This window comes from Rhineura floridana, chromosome 1 (assembly GCF_030035675.1).
Source record: "Rhineura floridana isolate rRhiFlo1 chromosome 1, rRhiFlo1.hap2, whole genome shotgun sequence".
Taxonomy (NCBI): Eukaryota; Metazoa; Chordata; class Lepidosauria; order Squamata; family Rhineuridae; genus Rhineura; species Rhineura floridana.
The window spans coordinates 269018177-269042604 of NC_084480.1; the positions used below are offsets into that span (position 1 = coordinate 269018177).

Genomic DNA, 24428 nt, shown 5'->3' on the forward strand with positions numbered 1-24428 from the left:
GAGCCCTCCGGACATCTAACGAATGCCAAGCCTTTTCAAGAGGATGGGTAGGATTCGGGCAAAAGGAAGGCAACACAATGTCCTGGTTGCAATGAAAAACTGAATCAACCTTGGGACGAAAGGAAGGATCAGTCTTCAGCACAACAGAGTCCTTATGGAAGACGCAGAGGTGTCGAGCAGAAGACAATGCGCCCAACTCCGAAACACGCCTGGCAGATGTGATTGCGATCAGAAACAGGACCTTGAAGGACAGTATACGTAGGGGCACAGTCCTGATTGGTTCAAATGGAGGGCGTTGCAAAGCCTGCAGAACTTTAGGCAAACTCCATGAGGGGAACCGATGGACAACAGCCGGAGAGCGTAGGGAGACTCCCTTCAAAAAACGTTTGATGAACGGATGTGAGGAAATATGATCTCCAGGAGAGGACACTGAGAGAATGGATGACAGAGTAGACGCATGTCGACGTAGAGTGTTGGGTCGAAGTCCCATCATAAAGCCACTATGGAGAAATTGGAGCACCTGATGTACATTGGCCTGGGATGGATCGTGGTGGTGGGACTGACACCACTTGGAGAAAGCCGCCCAGGTATGTTGATAAATGCGAGTGGTAGATGGTCTTCTTGAGGCCAAAATAATATAAATCACAGCGTCAGACAGTCCAGCTGACCTCAAATGTCTCCATTCAAATGCCACGCTGTTAGATTGAGCCAAGTAGGGTCCTGGTGCAGTACTGGACCCTGGGATAGGAGGTCTGGCGTTACTGGAAGTGTCCAAGGATCCATCATTGACACTGCCAGAAGATCTGAGAACCACGGTCGGCGTGGCCAAAATGGTGCTATCAGAACCAGCTGTGCCCTTTCGGTTCGCGCCTTCCTCAAGGTCTTGGCTAACAATGGTATGGGGGGAAAGGCGTACAACAGACCGTCTGGCCACGGTGTTGTTAGAGCATCCACTGCTTCTGCTGTTGAGTCCAGGTATCGGGCAAAGTACCTGGGAAGCTGGCAATTGCGACTGGAAGCAAACAGGTCGACTGAGAGGACGCCGAACCGACACTGGAGACGATGGAAAATGGCTGGATGAAGTTTCCATTCTCCCGGAAAGACCTGTTGTCTGCTGAGCCAGTCTGCTGTCACATTCCAAATCCCTCTGAGGTGTTCTGCTTTCAGGGATTGTAGATGTTGTTCTGCCCAGACAAATATGAGGGAGGCTAAGTCCTGCAGAGGACGAGACCTGGTGCCCCCCTGTCTGTTCAAATGTGATTTTACACACGTGTTGTCTGTTCGAATGAGCACATGATGCAAAGGGGACAGAGACTGAAAATGACATAGAGCTAATTGGACAGCCTTTAGTTCCAGCCAGTTGATGCTTTGAGATTGCTCTGCGTTGGACCAAACCCCCTGAACGTACTGGGAGTTGCAGTGGGCTCCCCAACCTATGAGGCTGGCATCTGTGGTTACAACGGTTCGGTGGGGTTCTCTGAACGACGTGCCCTTGGAGAGGTGTTGCACCTTGGTCCACCAGCGGAAGGAGAGGCGCAGTGCGGGGCTCAAACGAACTTTGCGATGTTTGGAGCTGGCAATGTCTTTTTGAAAAGGCAACAGAGTCCACTGAAGGGGCCGAGTGTGGGCTCGAGCCCAGGGCACAATGTGGATTGTGGAGATAAACATCCCGAGCGCTCTGGCGAGAAGCATGACGTCTGCCGATGTTTGTTGCATCAGGGACCTTGCAATGCTTGTGATGGCAGTGATGCGATCTGGAGCCAGGAAGACCATTGCCTGCAGGGTGTCCAACATTGCCCCAAGATGTAGTAGGCGTTGGGTTGGTTGGAGCTGGCTCTTGTCGAAGTTGACAAGCCAGCCGTAGGTCTGCAAAACATTGAGGGTGATCATTAAATGATGCTGAGCCAGCTCTTCAGACTTGGACCGTATTAGCAGATCATCCAAATATGGGTAGATATGAACCCCTTGGGTCCGAAGGTAAGCCACTAGGATGAGTAGCACCTTGGTAAACACTCTTGGAGCAGAGGAGAGGCCAAATGGCATCGCTCTATATTGAAAGTGTTGGTGGCCAAAGGCAAACCGAAGAAACTTTCTGTGGGCTATGCGAATGGGCACATGGAGATATGCTTCCTTAAGGTCGATAGAAGCCAGGAAGTCTCCTTCATGCAGACTCTCGGTAATGGAATGGAGAGATTCCATTTTGAACCTGCGATATGTTACAAAACGGTTGACAAACTTGAGGTCCAATACCGCCCTCCAAGATAAATCTCGTTTTGGCACAGCAAATAGGAGGGAGTATACCCCTTCCGACCTCTCGGTTGTGGGAACTGGCTCTATCGCCGCTATGTCCAAGAGGTGATGTATAGCTGTCTGCATGATGTTGTGCCTGGCTGGTGTCCTTGGGCAAGGAGAAGGATGGAATCTGTCTGGTGGGGTTGCCCAGAACTCTATGTTATAGCCATGAGTGAAAAGGTCCCTGATCCAGGAGACCGTAGTAAGGCGCAGCCATCGATCTCCAAAATTAAGTAATCTGCCGCCTATGGGGAGGACGTTAATACTACTTGAGTAGGCGGGGGCCTCCCTTAAATGAGGACGATGAGTTGCCCCTGCGCCCTTGGTACTGACCTCTGCCTTGGGAGCGTCGGTTCCAGGAGCCCCTGAATACGTTGGGGTCATAGGGTCTGAAGTCGCGGCCTCGTCCTCCTGGCCGCGTTCCTCGAAAGGACTGGTTGGAACGAAAGGAGGAAAATCGCCTGAAGGGCCTGTGGTCGATGTTCTTGACTGTGGCCAGAACCGGTTTGTGGGCATCTTTTGGATCAACCAGAACTGCCTTTAGAGCTTCCTCGCCGAAGAGTAGAGATCCGGAGCAGGGAGCCTTGGACAGGTTCAGCCTGGCCGCCGAATCAGCTTGCCAGTGGCGAAGCCAGAGGGTGCGACGAGCGACTATTTGAGTCGTCATGGCTCGTGCCCCTAATTGGGTGGCATCCAAAGTGGCATCGGCCACAAAAGCTGCTGTCTTACGTAATTTCAATAGTGCTCTTTTGAAGGCGACAGGATCAGGGTTAGTATCCTCTAGAAGGTCATCCATCCACATCATAGATGCTCTGGAGAAGATGGAGGCTGAAGTGGAGGCACGCATGGCTAGGGCAGTGGCCTCGTGATTCTTGCGGAGGGCGAAGTCTATTCGACGCTCAGTAGTGTCTTTTAGGTGGGATTCCCCTTCCCTGGGCAAAAGAGATCGTGAAACGAGGCGAGCGATTGGTTCATCTATGCCAGGGACATCTAACTTGGTGGCAAAGTCTGGGGCTAGGGCGTAAAGTCTGTCAGCCAGGTTCTTGAAGCGTCGAGCTTTGAGTGGGTGGGCCCATTCTTCGGAGGCTAATTTGGCAATTGGGTCCGGCACCGGGATGTAGTGTTCAGTAGGTGCAGGGGATTTGAGGACCTTGGCCCCTTTGATAGCTGGGGCGGACGAAGTTGAAGGCGCAGTCTGGAGACCAAGGGTATGAAGTACCCTACGTGCTAGCGGTTGATAATCTGAGGTATTGAACAAGCGATACGATGTATCCTCCTCATGATCTGAATAGTTGCTCCAGTCGTCTCCTTCAACATGGTCAGTGAAAGTTGACTCCTCCGCATACGAGGCTTCGTCCGTACATCTGCCTCTGGCTACATCAAATGGATCTGGTGAGCAGGAAGGATGAGCATCATGGAACGCACGTTGGTCCATGTTGAGTGGGGGTATGGCAGGAACTTGTGGTAGTGACTGCATTCATGTGAAAAAAGCCAGCATGGCTTGGAGTTGGGAGAGGAAATCAGGAGACAGCTGCAGACCAGATGTGGGAGATGTATGTGCCTGGTGAACTATTGGAACAGATGTCTGAGGCAGTAAGCCAGAGGTAGGTTCGTTAGGCGAACAGTGAGCGGGAAAGCCAACAAACTCTTCCTCGTCAGAGGCAGTAGCAGGAGAATGGAAAATATCACTTATGTGTGTCTGTGCTGTGGTGGTGGTTGGCACAGAGACATAACGAGGGCGCTTTGGTTTACTATGGCTGGAAAGATGTTTTGTCTTAGCCAGTGCTTTGGCATGTCTGGTCTTAGACGTGTTAGGATGTTGTGGCTTGGCTGATTGTGGCATGTCTGGCTGATCTGCCATCTTATATAAACCTGGGTGCAGTACACTGCCACGGAGGGGGCAGGATGTAAAAACCCGAACTGGCACAGCGTACTACCACGGAGGGGGTAGGATACACTGGCAGATGGCGAAATGCACTGCCACAGGGGGCAGAATGCACTGAGGTATCAGCGTTAATATAATATAGGCTGTTTTAGAGTTGGCACACTCAGATTAGTGCTGTAGGCTGGGTTTTTGGCTTGTTCACGGCCCCAGAGGGGGCAGGATATACAATGTAAATCAGATTTAATACAAGTCAGCCACTGATATTAAAGCTCCAGCCTTGATAATGTAATCCAGCCACTAGGATTAAAGCTCCAGCCTTGATAATGTAATCCAGCCGCTAGGATTAAAGCTCCAGCCTTGATAATACAATCCAGCCCACTAGGATTGGAGCTCCAGCCTTGATAATATAATTCAGCCACTATGATTACAGCCACAGTAATGTGTGTAAATCAGCCGTGTGTAAATTTGTCAGCAGCACATATACACAAACGTACGGATAGATAGCCTGCAGGGGAGGTATCCGATAATGAGGGGAACAAAAAAGGCGGGAAATTCAAAATCAAAAAGAAAAAATGGCGCCCGGAAAAAAAGAGCGGGAAAAAATGGCGGAGAGAGAAGAAGCAATGGCGGCCGTCGGAGGCAAACTGGGGGAAGGGCTGCCCAGCACGATCTCACCGAAAACCGCAGTAGCGGCTCTAGAAAATCCCCGGAGAAAACAGGTAGGGGAAAAACGGCAGCCGCCGCAGAGAGAGCCGCCGTCGCGGTCTGTAAAGCCCTTCGCAGTGGGATTTAAGCCACGTAGCGAGGGCGATCTGAGGCAAAGGGTTAACGGCGGGAGCCGCAGCTGCAAGCTCCCGCTGAGATCGGATAAGCTGCAGCCGCGGCAACAGATCGGGGGGGGAGGGAGGGTCAAAAGTTATCAAAAGCGATCAAAAAAGGAGAACCGCAGCCGCGGTCACTGAGGGAGCCCCCAGGCTACGGATACAACAGAGCGGGGGGGGGCTAGAAACTGCCAAAACGAAGAGAGCCGCAGCCGCGGTCTCAGAGGGAGCCCCCAGTCAAGGAAATAAAATAAATTGAATAGCTCTGAGGGAAGGGTGAAGAAAGCCGCAGCCGCGGTCTCTGAGGGGACCCTCAGTAGGCTAAACACAAAACAGAAAAAAAAGGCTTTAAAGACAAATACCAGACTTAGCTAAATGCTATGTGAAATTCCAATCTTGTTCGTACGAAGGCAAGAATGAACTGGAGAGTGGGAGGGGCCTGACGCCCCTAGTCCTGACTTCAAAGACATTCTTGCCTTCGCACGATAGGTGGAGCTAAATCCCTTTGTGATGGCCGGACTCATAGGGAAAATCGGAAATACCATGGTCTGAATGATCCTGACTTTAGTGTTCAGCGATACATCTTTACATTTGAGGACCTTTTCTAGTTCTCTCACAGCTGCCCTCCGCAGTCCTAGCCCTCTTCTGATTTCTTGACTATTGTCTCCATTTTGATTAATGACTGTGCCAAGGTATAATCCTTGACAAGTGCAATGTCCTCATTGTCAACTGTAAAGTTACTCAGCTATGAAGCTAACATGAGGGCCTTAGATGTCTAACCTACCTCAGAGTGTTATGAAGATACAATGGAATAATACCCATATATGCTGCCTTAAACTTTACTAAAATAAAGCAAAACACAAAAATCATGAGATCAACTAAAGCTGCAGTCCTAATGCTATTTATCTGGGAGAAAGTCCCACTGATTACAATGGGCCTTACTTCTGAGTAGACATGGTTAGGATTGCAGCCTAAAGCAGCATCTACTTGACCAGTTCACATTACAGTAGGGCCCTGCTTTTCAGCAGCCTGCTTTTCGGTGTTCTGCTAATACGATGGAGTTCCGCTTTTTGGCGGGGGTCTGGAACATAACCCGCCATATTAGTGGGGCCCTACTGCACAGTTTTCACTCAGTTTCAGTTTTCTTTTCACTAAGGAAGTTTACAACAAAGACTCATGATTCAAATTTCAGTCAACCAAGTTCATCATGTGAAAACCTGATTATCATAGAAATCTACCCTAAGTTTGCACAACCAGAGATACCAATGCAATAGGTAAAGTAATTCACAACACAGTAAAGAATAACATGAATAAAAAGAATACAGAATAAAAATAGAACACTGGGTCTATGTAAGCAGATACTGTTTTCTAAAACGGAAGAACCTGCACAAAAGAATATTTAAAGGGATCATTCCCAGTAAGGTGTACAGGATTCCTCTAGTTTGGAAATAGGCCGTGAACTCCCTCACTAAGCTCCACTCTCCCTAATTCTTCCTAAGTCCCTGTTCTTCAAAATTAAGACTCACTGAACATAGCCACCCAACTTGCAGAGCAATTTATATTTTCACTTTTTTAAAAAAAAATAGTTCACTCAAAAGAAAGGAGTAGAGAACAAAAGGACTTCGTCAACTGCTTGCTTCTGTGTATTGTGAGAGTTTCTTCAAGAGACTGGGTCAGCTCAAGAGTGTTGTTACATATGTAACACTAGACAAGAAAGAGCATGGCCGATCTTAGATTTTTTTTATCCAAGGAATCATTCTTGCAAAAAAAAAAAAAAAAGAATTGGCAGAAATGTAAGAATCCCCATGTTCTCTTTCAAGTAATCCATCGTATTTATTTTAAAAGCCTGTTAAAAGATGTGTATTCTCTTCTTATGCTACTCAGTAAGTCCCCAACATCATAGAACCATAGAATCATTAAATACCTAGGAATGCAATCCATTTTACCATGATTTTTTTCACTGTCCTTGAATTATATTTCATGTAATTTACAAAAAGAAAACAATGAAAATGTAAACGCAAAAAATAGTTAAAGAGAAATTATGATGGCTAAATACTTGGAAACAAGGAGAATCTCATTTTCATGTTTTCCAACTCTCATGAAAGCCACCTCTGATCTAATTAAGACTGTTTAGAAGCCATACCTCAATTACGCCACAGCATAAAGTGCTCCTACTCAGCTGTGGCTGTGATCAGTCCCTCGGATGGGAGATCACTGGAGAGTTTCTATTAAAGAAAGACTAAATAAATTCAAAGACACGACCATGTGAGAAGCAAGACATGATCTACAAGTTTGTGTTCAAACTATGTGCACAGCATGCACAAAGCATATGTAGACCGTAGCTAAGGGTCAGTGATTACTGCGTCTTTACTTCCACATGTCATACAACTTACTCAGCCTCCCCGTCAGAAAAATAAAAGTATCCCACGGCCAGGAGATGAAGTGCAAGAGAAGATTATGAGCAAATATGGAAAAAGCCTGAAGAACATAGGAATATTAGAACAGGAGGCATAGACAGAGTATACATCCTGCTAGTGTTCTAACAGCACAATTATCTGTATGCTTACTCAGACATAAGACCAACTCCCGTTATCACTAAGATCTTCTGATGGGGCAGTTTTGGTGGTTTCCCCATGCCCCGAGGTTCAGTTGGCCTCCACCAGGGACTGAGCCTTTAGTGTAGCAGACCCTGCCTTTTGGAACTCCCTACAAATAGAGGTTCGATAGGAACCATCCCCTTTCTTTCGGAAGTCTCTTAATAACCAAACTTTTAGACTGGCCTTTTAACATGATTTTTTCCCCAAACCAATGCAGTATTTGTTGATGCTTTTATTATTGTTTTTAATGACGTTTTGATCGGTTTTTAATTTTATAATGTTTTTGTATGTTGTAAACCACCATGATGTACTTATACATACTTAAATAAAAAAGAAAGGGTTCAACCCTATACATACTTACCTGGGAATAATCACCACTGAACACAGTGGGGCTTACTTTTGAGTGTATATTATAGGACTGCTCTGTAAGTGACCCACAATGATGGACAAGGTTCTAAGTGAGCACAGTATGAGAGATTGTATAACATTAATGATTACACAGGACACAAGGTAGGTGTCCTAATTTACAGTCACTACAGCTCGAAAAAGCCTTAAACCAAGAGCTTCGGCTATGGGGCGGTATATATATAAATGTAATAGATAAATAATAAATAAAGCTTGTTTTAAATCAAGCTTTTTTGATCCTAGAATCTTCATTTAAAAGAAAGAAAAAAATACACTGAAAGTTCTCATGTACCTGTACCAAACATCACCCAAATGCTTCTCTCATACCACAATTTCTCATTTTCATATTTTATTTCCCTTTTTTACCCAAGAACAAACTTAAAAATAAGCTTAAGGGGGGAAAGAGCCTTCTAACACTCCTGCTCACTCATATAATTAAGCCATGCAAGTTTAACTGAGAATTTAAACAACAAAGAGTCTTGTGGAACTGTAAATATTAATAGACGCATTATGCATTATGGCTGTCCACATCACCAGATACAACTGTAGTACACAAAAGAAGACGCAGCAGTAAAGTTGTTCGTCTTTAAGGTGCTACAAAGCTGAAAGAGACTGCAGCACTTACCCCTTCGAGCTGTGGAGCGCAACACACATGGCAATGGAGCTGTGTGAGCACGATCACCCTTGCATGTCCCCCTACCTGCATATTGATTTAACAAACAAACAGCAGAAAGCCTAAATAGGGTGATAAAGGCAAAGCATACCATTTCCTTCACTTACCCCCTCAATAGCTCCTGCACAGTCTGGCTTCTGGTCACATCCCCCACTGCCAGTCAGACAGTGGTACAAGAACTGTGGAGATCCCTGGAGGGCCACCTGCATGCGGAACTCAACGGGGACTGTAACTGCTTATACATCTCAGTAATGGCTCCCGGCCTGTGGGATACTCTTCTCAGGGAGGCACACCTGGTGCCATCATATATTTTTAGGTACCAGGCAAAAGCCTTCCTTTTTACCAGGGTTTTTGGCTCTCACTTTGACGGGCTTCACATACTGGTGTCTCTTTTAGTGTGGTGGGTTTTATATGACCGATCTTTTATCTGTACTGATGTGTTTTTAGACAGTTTTTTACTACATTGCTATGATTGGTTTTAGCAGTATTATAAGTCACTCTGGGACACATTTGAAGGAAAGTGACTTAACAACAATACTACTTCTGGGCCTCTTGATGGCTTGAAATCCTGGACTGGCTGAACTGGATAATAATTGTGTATTGCCGTTCTAGCCCTATTTGACATATAGCAGAGGCTGCCTTAGGATGATGTCTGCTCTGCCCCTTGGGATTTATCCTGTGGCATATCATAATCTTGTCCCCAAGGTTTGTTGATCAGCAATAAGTTCTGAGCAGAGTGCTTGAGCTCTGCTATGGGCTGAGGGCTAATAAATTGTAACTGAAACCTGGTCAGTTAGCCGATTGGGAGATTTGGGGTTTTAGAGTGTTAAGTGTTCTTGATGGGCATACACTCCTGAGAGAGCAGCCTTGTGATGTTTCTTGGCTTTAGTTTCCTGCCTGATGTACAAAGAGTGGCAGTGGACCGTTATTCTTTCTACAGCTTTGGCTGGTGGGCTGGTTGTTGTCCTTCCTCGCTAACAGAGATTTTACTTCCATCATTCATGCAACAATACTAACTTAATTACAATAAGGCAGTCTAAGTGGGAAGGCCCCAAAAAACTCAAAAGCTAGAGTTCAGAAGCTCATCTGTAAACTAGACTATGAAGAAGACACCCTATTACTTCAGTTTAACAGCCTGCTGAATTTATTTTCAGTCTTACTTTGTTCTAATCTAATTCTTACTTTTAAATCCCTTAACAGCCTAGGTCCTTCATATTTAAGGGAGTGCCTTCTCCCACTCACTGTACCATGAGGGTGCAGAGTAGGTCCTTCTTAGAGGATGCCCACTTTATGGAATGCCCAAGTTCCTTAAGAGATTTGGCTGGGGCTCTTTGAAGTCTATGCTGTTAATTTAAAATATTGATCTTTTCCAAGATGTTTGCAGGTACCAGCTGACTAGGTCTGGTTTTAGGATTGCTTATTATTGCTGCTGAATTATGCGATCTGTTTTTTCCTTTTGTTTTGTTGTACACAGTTTGAATGGAAAAGCAATTCACAAATGCTTCTAATTAAAAATAAAATGAATAAATCAATCCAACCCAGTAAGGTCTACTTTTCCTGACAATGGCTCCCCAATGTCTCAAGTAGAAGTTATTCCCAGCATTATTATCCAAGCTCCTTTTGATTGGATACCTGGGCTATACCTGGAACTTCTGCATGTTGTTTCATCCAGCAGAGAGATTACAAATTAGAAGTATGTATTACTTGAGCATCCTTTTGTGCAAACACTCTGTCAAACAATCTTGTGACAGCTACTTCATACATACTGGCCACCAGCTGAACTGCCAACCAACTACAGATCTCCAAGAAACAAACCAGCTGCCTTCTGCCCTTTCTTGATATAAACTGGTTCACAAGCATTCCTACTTCCTGCCTCCTTTCTTATAAGTGCTCTTGACTTGTTCAACCTTCCCGTTAGCATTCTCACCTTGCAACTCCCTTCCACCACTGTTGTCCACACACTGGTACCCTCTAGGCTGGATTACTCTAATGCACTCTATGTGGGGCTGCCATTGAGGTTGGTCCAGAAGCTGCAGCTGGTGCAAAATGCAGCGGCGAGACTGCTCACTGGAGCAGGGTATCACCAACATGTCACCCTGCTGCTGAAAGAATTGCACTGGCTGCCCATTTGCTACCAGGCCAAGTTCAAGGTTCTACAGCTCAGGACCAGGATACTTGAAAGACCATCTCACCCCTTATATGCCCAGTCGATCACTGCACTCTGCTGGTGAGGGCCTCCTGCTGATACCATCTTATCAGAAGGTTCGTTCTGCACAATATACAAAACGGACCTTTAGTGTGGCAGCACCTACCCTGTGGAATTCCCTCCCTTTGAATATTAGGCAGGCACCATCTCTGCTATCTTTTCGGTGCCTTTTGAAGAGTTTCCTCTTTCAACAAGCCTTTTAAGTTGAGACCTATCCCAGTCTGCATCTGTGTCAGAATTGTTTAATATGTTTTTTAATAATGTTTTTAACCCTTTTTAAGGTTGTTTTTTTTAAAAAATTGTAATGCTGTTTTGTATTAATGTATTTTAAGATCTATTTTTATGATGTTTTAAAGTTTTTTTGTACTTTGTTTGCTGCCCTGGGCTCCTGCTGGGAGGAAGGGTGGGATACAAATTAAATTTTAAAATAGTAATAATAATAATATTATAAAGGGTTATTTGCTCTCCCTATGGATGTTCTGTGTCTGCATTACCCTTTTTACCCCTCCAGGAAGCCTGAACACATCTTGATTTGGGGGTTAGGAGGGGGAGAAACAGTCAAGGCTCCCTGCTGGTATACAATTAATGCAGTTTTATATAATTCCTCTATCTTACAGTTGATAAGGAGCTTCTTCTCACTGAGAAGTAAGAGGAATGTGTATGTGAAGAAACTGGAATTTATTTCTCTGCTACAATAACTTTTAAGCGTGGAAAGCAAGATCACAGTGGAAACAGAACTCTAAACTGATTTGGAAACAGATGCAGCTGGAGCTACAATGGTGCTTACAAAGTATTCTGACTTTGCTCTGTGAAAATATTTGTCAGCCTGTAGCAATTGCATTTTGCAAAACTGAGGAACTGGAAAAAGCAGAGACCACAAAGAAATAATAATTAATTGACTTGAAACAGAGTTCTTTGCTACAAGTTCATTGAACCAATTACATATGAAACATACATATAAAATTCATTTATAATCAGTTTTTAAAATGCCATACTAGACTACAGAGTCACCAGTATAGATTATAATTTTGTACAAGATTTTATGAAACCAGGATGGTCACTAAATAACACCATATTTGTTGCAGAATATTCAAGATCTTGTGTGGTTCCAGAGGTGAAGTCTGTAAAATGTTTACACATTGCTTCAAATACAGGGAAAATATTTTTTCCTGATTTTAATTTACCCAGTGGTACATGCCTTATGTTTTTCATATGCTTTTTTGTCAGACGGACTTATACCATCAAGATGATTTTTTTTTAATTCCCTGGAGTTGTCTGGTCAAATATTACACTTGCCCAAATGTCACAATATCCATTGTACATGCATTAGCTGACAAAGAAAAAATAATTCCAGATAGCCTAGCCACAGCCCAAACCTAACCATGCTGCTGTTAGTCCCTGAGAAGGAAAGGGAAGTGACAGGGTGGGGAATGGGAAAGAAAAATCAGTACGTTTTAATGCTGTGGAGTGTAAGTGCACACAATTTACTGATTTTAGTTTTATTTTTTCAAAAGCCAAAAACAATTAAACTTGCAAGAATTTGATTGGTGAAAGTATCACCTCATTTGTCTCTTTCTTTGTGGCAGAATAGTGGGAGTGTCCAATTTCTATGCTAGTAAAAAATAATAATAAAAACCACATCGTGTTGTGAGCAGTACCAAAGTGTAGCTGTAGAAGTTCCCATAGCCTTTATTCCTCCTTCCCTGGAACTATAGCTTTACCTTATTTTAGAGTTGAAAGGCAGAAATAATCTGTATATTCAAGTCCTGTATGGCAACCTCGTGCTTTCTTCTGTTCGAGATGTGTTATAGAGGAAAGCACAGAGGATTCCTTTCTGCTTGCCGAATATTGGCTTATAACTACTCGGTCATGCAGGAAAAAATCTAGATTCAACCCAATCCACTGCAGGAGTAGTGCTTCAATGTGAAGCAATTTCTGGCACATAATGAAGCCCTGTTTTCCCCATATTCCCCTGCAATGAGGTGCAAGCAGGTAATATGCAAACCATTATGGTACATGGGAGGACAGTGCAGGCCTCTAAGATCACCCTCTAGCTTGTCACTTCTGCTTCATCACAGGACACAACTGTGGATCCAGAGCACTGCACACATAGTCCCTGCATGCTGCCATATTTGCACAGAACATAATGAAACCCCATTTTCCTAATCTTTGCATTGCAGGCTGGATAGGGATATAGGAGACACAAACAGGCCTTCAATTTCCTGTAAAAGCCTGGTGTACTGCCTGCAGGCTAACTGATACAGGGGGAGAGGAGAAAAAGGGGACATTGTGCCCTAGAATGATTCCTCCACAAATATTGTTGTTACACTTATTGTAAACTGGAACAACCACCTCTTTTTTTGGAATATTGAAATCAATGCAATATGGGACTATATTGGGATGGTTGCAGGCCTTCCTTGAAAGGATTGTTTCAAAGGATGATGTTGGGACCTCGTGTTCCAACAACTTGGCCATTGGTGCTTGGTGTCCCTCAGGGATCAATTATGTCCTCCATGATGTTTGACCTCTACATGGAACTGCTGGGAAAGATCATCCAGGGACTTGGAGAATTTTAGAATCATAGAATAGAGTTGGAAGGGGCCTATAAGTCCATAGAGTCCAACCTCCTGCTCAGTGCAAGAATCCAACTTCCAGCATACCCAACAGGTGGTTGTTCAGCCGCCTCTTCAATGGTTCCAGTGCTGGAGAGCCTGCCACTTCCCTGGGTAATTGGTTCCATTGCCATACTGCTCTAATAATCAGGAAGTTTTTCCTGATGTTCAGCCAAAATCTGGCTTCCTGTAACTTGAGCCCATTATTCCATGGATGCATTCTGGGACAATAATTAAAATGCTGCTGAAATGCAGGTCATTCTAATACTAAAAAAGCTGCTGATGTTTTGAATCAGTGCCTGGAGGCTTTAAGGGCCTGAATGATCCTGGAGAGGATCCTGATCCTGTTTTGCAAAGAGCCTGCTCTCGTGTGAGGGGTAGGACTCAATGCCAAGTAGAACCAGCACCCGTTCAAGAGCCACTCACCCCCACCCACCCACACAGAACCACCCAGCTCTCTCATTCCGCAGTCTGGAGAATGCCAAGCGGTTCGCCATCAATATCAAGATTCTCAATGTTTGGAGGCAGTTTAATTCTCAGGTTTTCCGGGTGGCCCCTCCCTTCATCATAACCTATCTCATTTATTCCTGGGGGACTGAAGAATTTGAATATCTGAAAAGGAAGAACCCAGCTGACTGTGGAAATGACGAGTAATTTGACTGATAACGAAGAAAACAGTGGTCAGCATTATTCTTGTTCTTGGCTTGTGGACATGTATATACAAGTATTTAAAGTAACACTTACTCAATAATTTGCTTTAATAATGTTATTTGTTATCTAATTTTGAGAACTGTATTATTTTATTGATGTATTGTTATGTTCGTTTTCTTTTGTAAGCCACCTTGACGGCCTTTTGGCCATAAGGCAGGGTATAAATTTAATAAATAAATAAATGAGTGCTAATATACTGAAGCTTAATGCAAACAAGACAGAGGTGCTCCTGCTCAGGAAAGAGAAGAACTGTACAACAGGGATTCAACCTATTTTGGGGTAGTACTCCCCTTAAAGAATCAAGTTCACAGTTTGGATACTCAAATTGAATCCAGGAGTGTTTTTGCCCAACTATGCCCATTCCTGAGGAGTTCAGACCTTGTTAAGGAAGCACAAGCCGTAGTTACATCTAGATTGGATTAGTGTAACACTCTATGTGAGACTACCTTTGAAGTCTTCAGAAATATCAGTTGATCAATAATGCAGCAGCAATGACGTTAGTGGGTACTCACTCACAGGACAATATTACACCTATTGCACAATGTCTTGGCACTGGTTGCCAATCTGCTTCCAGGTACAATTCATAGTGTTAATGATTACCTTTAAAACACCAAATAGCTCAAGTCCAAGATACTTGAGGAATCACCTCCTCCTGTACCAGCCTATGGAGAGGCTTTTTCTGTGTCTTACCTATGGTGGAAGCACAGTTGTTTATAACAAGAGATAAGGCATTCCCTGTGGCTATACCAATATATTATGGAACACCTTGCCCCATAAAATTTGGGTGGACCCTCTCTGGATGGCTTCTGAGGAAACAAACCACAAGACTGGGTTCAGACAGCACAACAAGCCATACTCTGGTTTGTTTTGTGCACAGCACGGCAGCAGGAGGAGCATGGAAGGGATGCCGTAAAAACTTTTGAGCAGCATGCACTAGCATGCTGTTTGTTCACATTAAACCACTGTTTGTTTTAAACTAAAGTTTAATGTGACATACAGACTGGATTGCTGAGTACTTAGGTCCGACTGCTTCTGCTAAAGGTAAAGGTGTCCCCGCACTTATAGTGCGAGTCGTTTCCGACTCTTAGGGTGACGTCTTGCAACGTTTACTAGGCAGACCGTATATACGGGGTGGAACTGCCAGTTCCTTCCCCAGCCTTTCTCTACCCCCCACCATATGCCGGGTACTCATTTTACCGACCACGGATGGATGGAAGGCTGAGTGGACCTCGACCCCTTTTACCGGAGATTCAACTTCCTCCTTCCGTTGGAATCAAACTCTGGCCATGAGCAGAGCTTCGGCTGCGTTACTGCCGCTTACCACTCTGTGCCACGGAGGATTGGAAAAAAACTTCAAACAACCTGAAGGATGACAACTTATGGGCACTAAATACCATTTTTACAGGCATTTTGCTTTTGATGAGAGTGTATTTTTCAGTTTCATGCTAGCTGAATGAGGATTCCGTTGAGGAAGGAGAAACAAACTGACTTGCTTATAGACCATATAGGACCTTAGCACAGGGCTAAAATAATTACTTACAATGTAAACTGAAGCATTAGATGCTAAAACTAAACAAACTATGAAATTGCTTTGAATGGAGTACAAAATGAATCTTCTAATTGGCTTAGGAAGCTAATTAGTAAGAGAAGCTTTAGTTCTTAAAAACTAATGTAAACTCTTAGGGCTTTTCAAGAGCTGTAAGAGGTTCCATTAATGATTAATATGAGCAAACAAAATATTACCAGTTTTGAGAGCTACAAGCAATACAGTTCAAAGGTCTTTAATTGAACCTACACTGGAGGAGTCGGGAAGTTTATTAAACAATTATCATTGTACATTTAAACTAGTGCCACAACACCTCACAGGAATTACATGTACACATAGTTTAAAAAGAAAATGGGGTGAAATCCAATATTAGGTCATACTCAAAACGGATGAAATGAAAATCAATAGGCTTAAGTAATTTGTTCATTGATTTCAATGGATCTACTCTGAATATGACTAATGTTGAATTTTACTTACTACGTTTTTCTTACTTGGGGACAGAATTTGCTGTTTTAGAACTAAACAGACTGCATGCGTATTTAGAAAATTGTTTTGGAAATTACAGGTCAAAAATTTTGTTGCTGAATGCACACATTCTGAATCTAATTCTAAAAAGATTTAAAAATACCAACTCAACTTTTCTTGAACAGCTTAATACATGTTTTTGTGTAGACAGACTTCTCACATACACAGTGCTTGTATTGCTGTACAAAAACTATACACAGGGCAGTTGAGGTTTTAGGAATTGGTTGACATATTTCTAAGACAAAGACTCTGTTGTCTGTAGTGTATGACCCCGCCCAAAATGTTGTTTTAAAAAAGGCTCTCTCAATCCAAACCTAAATTTCAGTGGAACTTTTTATTGAGTATTCTGGGGTGGTGCCTTCCAATCCCAAGAGGAAATATAAAACACTGAAATACAAAGTGATCATGCTAATATTTAAAAGTGTAAATGTACTGCCTGCAAGTCGATTGCGACTTATGGCGACCCTATGAATAGGGTTTTCATGAGGCTGAGAGGCAGTGACTGGCCCAAGGTCACCCAGTGAGCTTCATGGCTATGTGGGTATTTGAACCCTGGTCTCCCAGGTCGTAGTCCAACACCTTAACCACTACACCACACTGGCTCTCTGCTAATACATTTACTTGTATCCTAAGTCCCTCTTACATGCTTATATAACATGCTTATATTAAATGCTTATATAAATGTTAAGTAATAGCACACTAGATTGTTCTTGTAGCACAAGGGTTGCAAACCTTTTTGGACAAGATAGCACATTTCAAGTTTTGAGATTGTCTTGGGGACACCAGTCTCAAAATGGCTGCCATGAGGGTGAGGCACAACACAAACTGGCTGCAATGGGGGTTGTGGCATAACACAAAATCAGAGAGTAATCATGGTGAAGTGTTTCCCCAAACTGTATTTTCATATTTAAAAAGGCTTGGCCTATTATTTCTGCCTGCCATACAGCTGTATGACATGCCTAAGCCTCTTTGAAAAGTTTTCACATTTGCGTTTTAGGGGGGAAGGGGAATTCCTTAACATTCACTCACACTTAATTGTGTAATAGTATTTGCAGAAAATAATTTCTAGGCACTACCTGTTGCTAGGCAAACACAGCACAGAAAGGTGCATCCTGGTTGTTAGGGAAAAAAGAAGGGCAAAGTATATAAAGACAGACAGAAATAGGAAAAGTGTACTAAAAGGGAGGAGGAAACAGCAGCTCTTTAGGATCCCAGGGAAACAACTGACTTATCACACCTCTGGCTTCACTCATTGGCCAATAACACTGATAGGCAGGAGCAGCCGGGCTAGCTTATTTCACATAAGTTGCTTAGAAGGATACCTGTCCATTTTGCTCCGTAACTTACTTTCTAGGTGGGCTAGAGAATTACTTTTAAAAAAAATTAAATAAATGAAAGCTCAGATCCTGTCCTACCTGCTGGGGGATGCCACTGAAGGCCCTTCACAGGTGAGTGATAGGTTGGTGACCCCTGCTGTAGCAGTTCTGACTTAAGGAACCAAACTGTTTCAAGCACTAAATATGATCCAAGACTGGGTTAGCAATGAACTGAAGCTCACTAGCATAGTGTATTCTGTCCTAAACACACTAGCTCAAGAATCTTCAGTGGTGTGGAAAGAAGTGTTGCTGCTTACCCTACACAGCATGAATAGTGTGCAATATAAACCAGGCAACACTCAGTTGAAATTCCCAATCATTCATGAAGCTAAATGAATGGCTTTGTACAAATCACTATCAGCCCACTGTAACATTACACATAAAGGTGTCCCATTTTATTATCATAACAACACAGGACTGTTTTAATAAAATGGGGCACCCTCATGTATAATTCCCTAAACCACTTGAAAGAAATGTGGGATCTAAGTGTGATATTTAAGGCTGTAATATATAAATCCAGAGGCGGCAGAAAAAATCCACAATTGGATATGGAGCACTATTCATACTTTCCCTAGCAGTGGACAGTGGAAGATGCACATGTACTGTACTAACTGAAACAAGTTTAAGTCTCTCCAATTTAAAGTACAATTATTTTCAAAAGCTGGCTAAGGCTGCCATAGACACAGAGCAATCACCACTTATCCGGGAGTAAGCCCCATTGAAATCCAGTAGGACTTACTTCTGAGAAGACAATTAGAACTGCACTTTAACTTGCTATGCTTGATCCTGCACTGCTTTTTGTTTTGCTCCAATTCAATGAAAGGTTCACTGAAGTATGGCTACAATACAGCAGCACTGCTTACAAGTCAATAAAGACTGTTGCAAAAATCACAAAATAGGGTTAACTATCTCTGTGACTAGCATGTGAACTACCTGACATACAATGTCTGCCTCTCCCATCCTTTTAAAACTAAATAAATTTTCAATTTTGCCATAAAGCTAAAGACGATTCCAAATGCTTGCAGACGATTGATATTCTCACTGGCAAAATATGCAATACATAGTTAAAAGATTAAGTGGACAGCAGCAAAGCAAGCTATTTGCAGAAGAACCTGCTAAATGTTGCTTGCATGAGAATCAAGATGAAAGTGTCTCCCCATTTTCAGGTTGATCTCCATGTGCAGTACAGCAACAGGCCGAAGCCTGCCCTAAGAAAGCTACAAAGCAGTCACAGGAGCAGCTCCTTCCACTATATACTGGATAACTTGTCTTTCAACTTCATACTGGAATAAACATCACAGGTACATCACAAACCCTACTGCTTCTACACTACTTCCACTCATTCCAGACATAACTAACATCAGAACACCCACACATGCCCCCCTGAAAATGAACATGTAGTAAATAACACATGGTGAGCCTGCATCAGCTGAGAGGATATGAAGTAGAGGGGGGAATATAATGTTTTAATGGAGTGAATCCAAATATACAATGAAGGAGGGCTTGGTTAACTAAGTGTCAGCTACAGTGTTACTTAGAGCCCAGCTTTTTGTGCAAGTGCTATAAGGATGCATACAAATTTAAAGGGCTATATCTAGAAACATCAGCAAATTTAACAAAAAATTCTACCTACATGAATATGCCCCCTTTACTTCAGAAATATTACTGGGGGGGGGAGTCGGAAAATGTTGAATTAGCATTTGAGATTTCCTTCCTTTTTATTATTTGATCAAGATCCTGCAAACATGGGCACAGTGACCATATACAAAAGGATTTCCATAGGTTTGAGGTAGCCAACATAATGCCATCCACATATTGATGGAGACCAACTCCCATCTGCCCCAGCCAACATGGCCGATGGTCAGGATTATGGAAGGTGGAGTCCAACGTGATATGAAGGACACCACATCAGCTACCCCTGCTACAGGGTTTAACAAACCCATTTTCCCCTTCTTCAATGTTTGCACATTCACAGGTAGCATAGCAGGGCAGTCCAGGGAATTAGAGGTCTGTGCACACTGCAGTTGGAGGACTAGATGGGGGACATGAAAGTAAAACACTAACCTTCCATTCCATATTAACTGCCCATTGCGCTACTACATGTATGGGGAAATCATGGCTCTGTTAAGCTTTATGGAGATTCTTTTATAAGATTGCACCTGCACAGGAAAGCACTGATAAAGACTTGAGATAAAATAAGAGAAGCTAAGTTCAACATGTTCATAGAACTCCACTGTTATGTATGTATTTATTTGTAACATTTGTTAGTTGCTTTTCTTCACAAAAGTGAACCCAAAACGATGTACAATTTTTATTTTATTTATTTATTAAATTTATATCCCACCCTTGCTCCCAGACTGAGCCCAGTGCTCCCAGTACTTCTTTAAATGCAATATCTGGAAATGGGGCAATTAAAAAATACTCACAAATGAGCAGCAAAAATGTTTTATTTTCTTATGGGGGGAAACGGATTTAGTTCAAACTCAATTTTCAATTTAACTTTTTACTGCTTAAGGAAACAGTGTTTTACACATAAAGTACTCATACATTTAAGCTAAACAGCAAGGCTATGCCAATTGCTTTAGAAAACAATGCAACATATTATGGAAGCTAGTTTCTTGAACAGTCAAACCCGCCACTGTTGTTGCAGCTGGTAATTAAATTACTACACCTGACAACATTGACGGGTCTACAGTCAAAGCCTGACACCTCTAATGCAATGTACAAGTCCAGAATAAGGGTTTCTAAAACCAGTTTTGTATCAGGGATTCAAGTCTGAGGCATGACTAGGAAGATTGATGATGTACAACTGGCTGTTAAACTGTAATGTCTTTAAAAAGCTGTTTTTAAAATCAAGTGTGAATATAAAATATTATACATCAGTGTAATATGATTGTACAACAAACCTGCATAATTATTCAAGTTTGAACTGAACATTTTACTGACTTCATTTAACACAAAAAAGTCCAAGCATTTCTCTGTAGAAGTATACCAAGATGTCACTCTTATTAAAAATTATTAGAAAATGTCTGGCACAGAATTCAGTTTTCACAACAGCAGTTAACTATCAAGCCATAGTAATATGCAATGGGAATCATCATGTCAACAGGGATTACGCTAAGGCTGTAAGTCCTGCCCTGCATTCAAATTCTGTGCTTTAAAAGTTGACAATTTAGAATAAAACAAAACGTTTTCTTGTTGGAGAGAACTGGACGTGTTAGACGTCCCTATTTGAAATGCAAACTACTGCCCCCAAAAGGCTGGTATAAATATGCCATAACGCCAAAAATTGCTTTTGGAAACCATTCAACTTATATTTGGATGAAAGCAAGCATAGTGAAAGGAGAAATAAGTTGTTTTGTGTTTAACTGTGAAACTTGAAATAGTTTAAAATATGGGTATTTTTAAAAGCCTTCAAAGCAGAGCAATTTTTCAGGGACACACAAAGTGTCCACACAGATATATTGTTGTAGTTCTGTGTATGGATACATAAATAGTATTAAGAATCAGTAGTATTAAAGATCATAGCCTTGTTTCCTATTAAATATGTAGTCATATCCTGACAGAAACTTGACTCTCAAAAATAGTAACTTTCCTTGATATAACCCTGGTCAATTTTATCCATAGTTTTACACAAAGCAAGCTAACGTTCTTGTTTTATTCACGAAAAGGAAGAGGTTGTTATGCTATTTCTGACCTTTTCATCATTTTTATAGCAGGCTTCTCAGATCTAGTAATTACAGTGCAACCTTATACATGTCTATGCAGAAGCAAGTCCAGCTGAGTTCAAAGGGCTTACTCCCAAGCAAATGGACACAGGAGTGCAACCCAAGTCTCATAAAATTAGGGAAATTTTTAAGAACTGTCGTACAAAGCAAGGGTACTTCCAACTACAGAAATTGGTTGGCTACTGATCCTAGCCATTTTGGTTAAGATGTATTTCAAGGGGTATTTTTTACACCCATCATTAAAAGTGTCTATTAAATCTGAATATAAAGACTGAACCTAAAACACTAATATCAATACAATAAAACAAAGAAACTAACTGTTTTAATTAGATCAGGTGTTCCCAGACTGTGGTCTGTGAGCTTCATTCTGGTGGCCCACAGTGTGTCTATAGATTTGTGGTTGAAAATAGCAGGTGGCACATCCATTGCATTCAATATTCATATTTATTTTTAATTGTATTTCTACTGCTTCTTTTATTTCTTATATTGTATTTTATTGTATTACAATCTGAATTCTATGGAAATAAAAGCAGTAATAAAAACACAATTAAAATCATACAGCATCTAGCCAAGGGCATTAGAATTACTGCAACAGCAAAAAGATCATGAAGTGGTCCACCAAGACCCTCTGCAACTTTCCAGTGGTCCATGGGGGGAAATGTTTGGGAACCACTAAATTAGATAACTCAGCATTATTTAAGGCTAAAAAGGAAAGTGATGTATGTTCTCATATTCCCATGGTTTTCAGTCTCCATTTACTTTAGAAGATGGACAGCAGGCACTGCAGCCCCATAGAGATGCATCCTTAGTGACTATCATTGATGAGGCGAGGAAGGAAGGAAGGAATGCCTCTGTACAGGTTCTCCATATAAGTACTCCATCAGAGAGAAAAATAGACAGAGGGCACAGATGTTTAAAATTACTTTCCCTCTAGTGGTTAAATGCCGGAAGGAGCCATTACTGGAGTGGACACATATGAATATGCCTGAGATTGCTGGTCCTCGACCATAATAAATTCTATTCATTCATTCAATATGCCTGAGACCTGTTGGCAGACTGGCTTCTAACTTATAAACCTGACTCCACCCCAATATTGCCTATACGGCTTCAGTTTGATTCACTTTGCAAAGAGGCTGCATGAAGAAGTGACGGGAAAAGCTGCTGAAATAGTTAAGTGTCATCTCTACAGAGATGATGTTGTTAGTCATATGAACAGGAAATGACCTTTGACAATCAAATCAATGCAATCAAAAGATAACTAATAGTTTGGCCCTCAGGAGAGGAGCCCATTGTTGAAATCTAGATATAATCAAGCTAGCTGAGGAGTGAAAACCACCACCTGTCTTCACAAAGAAAATCCCATCAACCCGACCTCAAAACTTATACAACGTATAGAAATTGAGGAATGATACCTCCCTGATGCAGTCAATGTTGGATTATCCTATGAGGCTTTTGTCCAGGAGGGCATAACACTTGAACTCCTAGAGCCATTTTCTAGGTTCTGGTTGCCCTGTTCCACTATTAAATCACTTGCTGAATCACTCTGCTCCCCAGAGCCACTCTGCTGAATATGAATATCACTTTACTGAATCACTTAGCCAGCCATGACCCAGCGACAGACTCCCCTGCTTTTCCTTCACTATTTCTGGACCCCTGCATGCTAACACAGAGGTTCCCGCTTCCTGCAGCTGTTTCAAAAGCTCTTTTCAGGGCTTCACTACTTTTCCTGCTTCCGCCCTGGAACTTTGCTAGCCAAAGCAGAGATCCAAGATGTCATTTGCAGGGCCTGCCTGCTGCTTTGTTGTTTTCTGCCTGACCCAGGAGTTTCAATGCGTTCTAGGTTCTATGTCTTCAGGATTGCCCACCAGTGCTGGGAAAGGTATATATTGCTCTCTATCCTGTCTTCTGGATGTCCTGTCCCCACAAATTGTAGCATCCACACCTGCCTCCTCTGCCTATCTTTGACTGTGTATGTGAGCCTGTGTTTCAGAGGCCACCCTCTGGTTCTCCCTGGCCAGCTGCGTATGCCTGAGGCCTAGGCTGTGAGCACACCAGTTGCCTACAGCAAAGTGTTTCCATTGGCCACACCTCGATGGGGGAAAGGGTTGATCTGCCAGTTGTGAAATCTCTTTGAAGTGGATTTTTTTTAAAAAAACACCCAAGCTGATTCCAGGTTTTACAGTAAAAAGGAGCAGGGTTTAACTTATGTTGTTTGCTTCAACTGGCAGCATAGTACGTGTCTCTACCCCTAGTCTCCAAAGTGGGTCCAGAGAGTGGAAGGGCAGGCTAGTGTGCCTTTTGTAATTGCGCTGAGTTACTGAGTAAATCTGCTAAAACCCACTATTGCCAATATCTAAAGATCCTAATTCACAAGACTCCTAGAGCATGTGTATATGAAACATGTGCCTTCAGACTAACGGATCTTGGAGAGCCACTGCTAATAATAAATTGACTACAAGTTTTGAGTGAACAAAAACAATAATTGACTGTACATGGACAGGACCTTTTTGCAAGTTACCTCCCTTTAATTACCAGCTGCAGTAGGCAGCACTGGGATACACAGGCCAATGGTCCAACACAGTATAAGATAGCTTCATACACTTATATTAGCATATTGCTACATAATTACATAATCCTTTCCATTTTGGATTCCACTGTCCATATCGGTTCTTGGGGACATAAAGGCTTTCTACTCTTATGCCCAATTTATATTTATCTCAATGAACATTAAATACATCATAATGCAATTACTCCAACAAAATGGTATATATTCGTGCTATTTTGCAGTGTCTATTAGTCAAATTATTTAGATGAAATTCTCTACAGAAGTAGCAGATTTCAGAGCATTGCCTTTCCAAAACGTTAAAAACATCATGTAACTTGTTTGGCCATAGCAATTATGCTGAAACAACTAGAGTGAAGGTTCGCAGGCCAGGTGCCCTGTACTAAATGAAATGTGGGAGAAGCACAAGCGAGGTTAAACTAAGTGTGTATTTTCCTACTGCCTTAAGACAGACATTTACATGAAATATCAGGAATGGAAATGTACAT

The 24428-nt window shown here is 42.4% G+C and overlaps 1 protein-coding gene across 15 annotated transcripts in view; it reads right to left on the reverse strand.

Annotated features, from left to right (window-relative positions):
* Positions 1 to 24428, reverse strand: part of NCOA2 (nuclear receptor coactivator 2) — a 211312-nt gene that overhangs the window by 157080 nt on the left and 29804 nt on the right. For 3 of the 15 annotated variants that reach the window (XM_061601032.1, XM_061601041.1, XM_061601015.1), the window contains exon 3: positions 8626 to 8700. The exons of the other annotated variants lie outside the window; for them this stretch is intronic. The gene's annotated coding sequence lies outside the window, so the exon portion shown is untranslated. The remainder of the gene's footprint in view (positions 1 to 8625; positions 8701 to 24428) is intronic. 15 annotated transcript variants of the gene reach the window in all.